This window comes from Haemaphysalis longicornis, unplaced genomic scaffold (genome assembly GCF_048455015.1).
Source record: "Haemaphysalis longicornis isolate Haplotype H1 unplaced genomic scaffold, Haemaphysalis longicornis Haplotype H1 scaffold_12, whole genome shotgun sequence".
Taxonomy (NCBI): Eukaryota; Metazoa; Arthropoda; class Arachnida; order Ixodida; family Ixodidae; genus Haemaphysalis; species Haemaphysalis longicornis.
This window is the reverse complement of record NW_027526225.1, coordinates 48,421,491-48,427,668: the sequence shown is the minus strand read 5'-3', so window position 1 is coordinate 48,427,668 and position 6,178 is coordinate 48,421,491. Positions and strand designations below refer to the sequence as shown.

At 45.1% G+C, this 6,178-nt stretch overlaps 1 protein-coding gene across 12 annotated transcripts in view; it reads left to right on the top strand.

The window, feature by feature from the left end:
* The first annotated feature begins 1,296 nt into the window (after positions 1 to 1,296).
* The window catches only part of LOC144162615 (uncharacterized), a 110,069-nt gene continuing 105,187 nt past the window's right edge, over positions 1,297 to 6,178 (top strand). For 4 of the 12 annotated variants that reach the window (XM_077693227.1, XM_077693226.1, XM_077693225.1 and 1 more), the window contains exon 1: positions 1,302 to 1,964. The gene's annotated coding sequence lies outside the window, so the exon portion shown is untranslated. Of the gene's footprint in view, positions 1,965 to 6,178 lie in introns of all 12 variants that reach the window. The other 8 variants (XM_077693224.1, XM_077693222.1, XM_077693229.1 and 5 more) reach the window with 7 other exon arrangements.

Sequence of the window (6,178 nt, the reverse complement as noted above, 5' to 3'; positions counted from 1 at the left end):
ATGGCGCAACGCATGCTTTAGGAGCTGTGACGGGAGGTAACAGAGGTTGCGTGGAGGCTGCGGAAAAGATTAAAACGAAAAGCTGAGAGAGGCACGCGTCGATCGCGGAAAAGAAGATAAAAAGATGGCCTCTTGGTGTGCCGATCCTTGGTACAAAAAAATATATACGTGACTGATTGAACGAGCATGCGGCTTCCACCGGATTGTCTGCTTAAGACTGGTTATTTTAATATTAGGAACTGTTTGCCCGAGCCGCCAGAGCTGCTCAAACGAGCTGGAAGTTGGCCGCGGAAGACACGCCAAAGATAGCAGAATCGGTGGCGACACGCCGACGGCACGAGATGCAAAGTTCTATATATGTGAAATAAGGAAATAACCCGAAATATCCCCCCCCCCTTTTAATATGTTAAAATGGTGAAGAGGGAGCCAGAAGAACCGACCGGTACATGCTGGAGCCTGGAAGCGTTATCTGGCGCGTGCGATTCACGTTCGCGCGAATCGCACCCTCCCCACTTCCCTCACGAGAAATTTCAGGGGGAGGACTTGTTTTGACCCCCTGTACCCCTGAAGACTTTGGTAAAAGCCAGTTGTATTGTGCAATTAGTTTGAACATTTGGTTAAGGCTTCAAGCATAACATCACCCTGCCGTTGTAACTTAAATGTTATGCTTATGTTCAGATTTATTAAGTTACCTGACAGTATTACCTCGAGCATTTTAATAACGTTAAATTTCTAAAGTTACTTCAACGTTATGCCTTGAACATTGTAATAATGTTGCAATAAAGATGTTACCTATAACGTTGCTTTGCGGTTAATGTTTACATTTTTACATCCCATTAATGTTCTGCCGTGAACATGCCCTAAACGTTATTATAATGTTTCAATTTGTACATTACTTTAATGTTGAGTCCTGAGCATTTTAATAACGTTACCATTTCTAACATTGGTGATAAGTTGTTTCCTGAACATGTCCTGAACGTTATTATAATGTTTGTATATTTACATTACTTTAATGTTGAGTATGAGCATTGTAATAACATTAGTATTTCTAGCATTGGTTTTAAGTTGTTTCCTAAACGTTAAATAAATGTTGGGAACAAAACGTTAACATACATGTTTGTTTTCAACGTAAAAATAACGTTTCTAAAATAACATAAACATTGAATGTTTTTTTAAACGTTACATAAACATTGCGTCGTAACATTTAACGTTATTTAAACTTTCGCAACTTCCAGATAACGTTACTTTAATGTTCTGTGCTACTTGGGGTCGTCCTTTTTCGTCCGTGATGTAATTTTTTGCGTACTACACGTCTACATTAGGCAGTTCTTGTGCGGTGTGTTGCCTTTTTATTCGGGTATAGTAATACGGGATTTGCTTCTTTACCAAAATTGCATAAAGCTGGGCATAAAATAAAACTCCATGTCAGGAATGTTGGAAGCAAATATATCATATACGCGAACAACATTTGCACTGATCTTACTGCGTAAACAAGAGCCTTGCGTGTACATCGTTTATATACGAGTACAAAAAAAAATCTAGGCCATATCAGTTACACCAACTGCCCCGTTTCATGGGGAAATGCCACCGCGAAAGCTCCCTGGTTATGTTGTCGACACTCAAGCTGCCTTGCTTTTGCCTTGCGCGGAGACGCGTCGACGCGGTCCTTGCGGTACGGTGGGGCTGCCCTCGTGCGTGCGGTCAGGGGCCCAACTACGCGTCAGAAAAAATCCAACGCGCCGAGGCGGTTTTGCGCAAGATCGCGGGAGGAGGAGAGTCGGGTCCGGGCTTGCTCTTTCGAAGCAAGGTACGCGTCGGTCGTTCCACCACTCATTTTGCTGTACCTCGGGTGTGCCGATAACGTCCGCGCCGTCCCGCGTCGGCGCCGCCCCGCTGCATTGCCTCCACGCTGCGCAGCGACTGTGGATGTCGTCGGGCGTCGCCGTAGTGTCCCATCGCCGCCGGTATGTACATATCTTCAGTCTCTCTATCGTGGTCGTCGGTCACGAGTATGCAGGCGCGGCACAAGTAATATTTACTTTCAAGTGGCACGACCTAACAGAACTATACTCCCTCAATTGGAGCGTGAATTGGTCGTGTTTCTTGGTGGTGGCTTTGATCACCTGCCGGAAACCTCTTGGATAAATCTCTCTGATGTCACAAGGGCCGGGCAAAAAATCTCCATTACTTGACGCGCTTTCACTGTAATCTAGAATAATGGTTTGAAACTTCCGTTCAAACTGGTATATTTTAAACAGGCAAGGCACCCAGGTGAAAATGTATGTTTTTTTCTAGCTGGATTATTGAACCAGAAATTTCTTCTAGCTAGAAATATTCTAGCTAGAAAAGGAAAATTTCTAGCTAGAAATAGCAGATTTCTAGCTAGAAATAGTAGAATTTCTAGCTAGAAATTCAGTTTCTAGTTCATTTCTAGCTGGATTGAGATTTACTTCTAGCTAGCATTTGTCAGTCCAGCTAGAAGGAAAGAAACCGCAAGCTGGAAATAATCGTTTCTAGCTAGACAAAGAATTTTTCTAGTTAGAAAGTTGTCGGTTCCAGCTAGAATCTAATAATCTAGTCAGAAATGAAGCTGGAAATTTTGATTTCTTGCTAGAAATGCTCTTTCCATTTTCACGGGGGCAGAGTTTTAAATACACTGACTTGCAATTTTGTTTTCAATTGACAGCTTTAGCGTAGCAACACGTCACCGTCTAACGTGTTTGCGGTAGTTGACTGCGCATGAGCGAGAGTTACCGCGACGGGTAACTTACCCTTTACCGTGTTTGCGCAGCGCGAGACTTACCGCGAACGGTAACTTACCGGCACAGGCTTCACCGTCGCCAGCGCTTCCGGTAACACGGTAAACGGTAACGCAAACACGGTAACGATATGCTAAAACTGCCTACTGGCACAGGCTTTACCGTTGCCGGCGAGCTTCCTGAGCAGACGAAGTGTTCCCTCGCGTATTGATAACAACAAATGCAGTACGCTCGGCGCTTCTTGCTTGGTACAGCCAATAAAAGTGATCTCAACTTAGGCTATTTATTACGTTTTTTTTTTGTTAGATGATGCTCAAGAGCACGACAAAAAAACATTTTTCTCAGATGAGGCCGCCCCTAGAATATTGGGATGTGCAAAGGAACATTTCACATCCAACTCAATTGCAGCCGTACTCCTATAAAAAAGGAAAGCTGTAGAGCTTCAGAAATATCCTAGTTAAAGAAAAATTCACCCTGGTCCACGATTCGAACCCGGGACTAGCGTTTCAAGGGCAGCTGCACTACTCTACCAGCTGAGCTAACCAGGAGGCTAGCTATTTGTAGATCAGAAGCGTATTAATCAGCAACTCTAATTGTAGGGCAGGTGTTAATCGATCAGACTACGGGGGAATCCCGAAAAGGAGTAAATTTCTGCAAAAGAAAAGTTGACATCCACCATCCCTGTTACATGCAGTGCCATCTCGCGGAGTGCGGAGCAGTCACACGTAGCAACACAGAAATTTCGGCTGCTTCACAACGTCGCACGCCGTTGGAAAGCAGCCGAAGTTCTTCTGACTCTAGGCGTTAGTTTTTGTGCCTCAAGAGAAAGGGAAAGCATACAAAAGTTCGAATTAAAGCGCACAACACAGCACAAACAAAACTAATCAACAAAACTAATCAACAAAACATGCGCGTTTCCATAGCCGCAAGTTAGCAGTGCCAGGGTGTCGGAACGAAACGACAACCGGAAACGAAAAACGAAAAAAAAAACACGATATTTATGGCCGGAACGGAAAGGAAACCGCAACGATATTTATTATTTCGTTCAAGGAGCGAAACCGAAAAAAGATCACCGGCATTGAGCGTTTACAAACTACACTATGCGTGCAAAGTATTATTTCGCGATTAGCGCGCTAGCGCGCCTAACGTTACTGGCCCCGCATGTGCGTTTTTCCGTGCACTACATGCTCCGTATGGCACTTTCAACATGCATGTTTCCATAGCCGCAAGTTAGCAGTGCCAGGGTGTCGGAACGAAACGAAAACGGGAAACGAAAAACGAAAAAAAAAACACGATATTTCTGGCCGGAACGGAAAGGAAACCGTAACGATATTTATTATTTCGTTCAAGGAGCGAAACCGAAAAAATTCGTTTCTGTTTTCGGTTTGAGTGGCTCTCCGTCGACGGTCGTCCGCGCTGGCGCTGCGCTTGCTCTCTTGCCGTACCCGACGATTGCTTGATGCGACGCCAATGGAACCCCCTTCAGCGTCGCATCACAAGCTCAGCATTAATTTTGGCCACCTGAGTATCTTAAACGTCCACCGCAATGTCAAACACACAGGCATTTTCGCTTTCATTCCCATCAAAAAAGCAGCCGCTGTGGGCGGGAATCCAACCTGCATCCCTGAGCTACGAATAAATGCTAGTTGGATATAGCGCTTGTCCCTGTCGTCCTTTTTCGTCCTTGGTGTTCGACTGAGAATTTATTCGTAGCTCAGGGATGCGGGTTGGATTCCCGCCCACTGCGGCTGCTTTTTTGATGGAACCGAAAAGCGAAAATGCCTGTGTGTTTGACATTTCGGTGGACGTTTAAGATACTCAGGTGGCCAAAATTAATGCTGAGCTTGTGATGCGACGCTGAAGGGGGTTCCATTGGCGTCGCATCAAGCAATCGTCGGGTACGGCAAGAGAGCAAGCGCAGCGCAAGCGCGGACGACCGTCGACTGAGAGCCACTCAAACCGAAAACAGAAACGAATTTTTTCGGTTTCGCTCCTTGAACGAAATAATAAATATCGTTACGGTTTCCTTTCCGTTCCGGCCAGAAATATCGTGTTTTTTTTTTCGTTTTTCGTTTCCGGTTTTTGTTTCAACATGCGTGTTTCCATAGCCGCAAGTTAGCAGTGCCAGGGTGTCGGAACGAAACGAAAACCGGAAACGAAAAACGAAAAAAAAAACACGATATTTCTGGCCGGAACGGAAAGGAAACCGTAACGATATTTATTATTTCGTTCAAGGAGCGAAACCGAAAAAATTCGTTTCTGTTTTCGGTTTGAGTGGCAATTTGAGGTATTTCGGGATTCATTGCAATTTCCTTTCGATGAGATTAGAAATGGCCGTCGATTCTCACACATAAAATCGTCTTTCGTCTCTCTAGCACCCACCCTCCTTCAGAAGGCATGCTGCCAGCTTCCATAATCTCTCCGCTTGTTCCCATAGGTGCAGTGCCGAATTCCACGCGTGGTTTCCGCGGCATCTGAAGTTTTATTTTATGCCCAGCTTTATGCAATTCTGGTAAACAAGCAAATCCCGTATGACTATACTGCCTAGTTCCACGCGTGGTTTCCGCGGGCATCTGACGTATTATTTTATGCCCAGCTTTATGCAATTCTGGTAAAGAAGCAAATCCCGTATGACTATACCCGAATAAAAAGGCAACACACCGCACACGAACTGCCTAATGTAGACGCGTAAAACGCAAAAAATTAATCAGTCGACGGTCGTCCGCGCTTGCGCTTGTGCTTGCTCTCTTGCCGTACCCGACGATTGCTTGATGCGACGCCAATGGAACCCCCTTCAGCGTCGCATCACAAGCTCAGCATTAATTTTGGCCACCTGAGTATCTTAAACGTCCACCGAAATGTCAAACACACAGGCATTTTCGCTTTTCGGTTCCATCAAAAAAGCAGCCGCAGTGGGCGGGAATCCAACCCGCATCCCTGAGCTACGAATAAATGCTAGTTGGAAGTATAGCGCTTGTCCCTGTCGTCCGTTTTCGTCCTTGGTGTAATTTTTTGCGTTTTACGCGTCTACATTAGGCAGTTCGTGTGCGGTGTGTTGCCTTTTATTCGGGTATAGTCATACGGGATTTGCTTCTTTACCAGAATTGCATAAAGCTGGGCATAAAATAAAACTTCAGATGCCCGCGGAAACCACGCGTGGAACTCGGCACTGCACCTATGGGAACAAGCGGAGAGATTATGGAAGCTGGCAGCATGCCTTCTGAAGGAGGGTGGGTGCTAGAGAGACGAAAGACGATTTTATCTGTGAGAATCGACGGCCATTTCTCATCTCATCGAAAGGAAATTGCAATGAATCCCGAAATACCTCAAATTGCCACTCAAACCGAAAACAGAAACGAATTTTCCGTTCCGGCCAGAAATATCGTGTTTTTTTTTTTCGTTTTTCTTTTCCGGTTTTC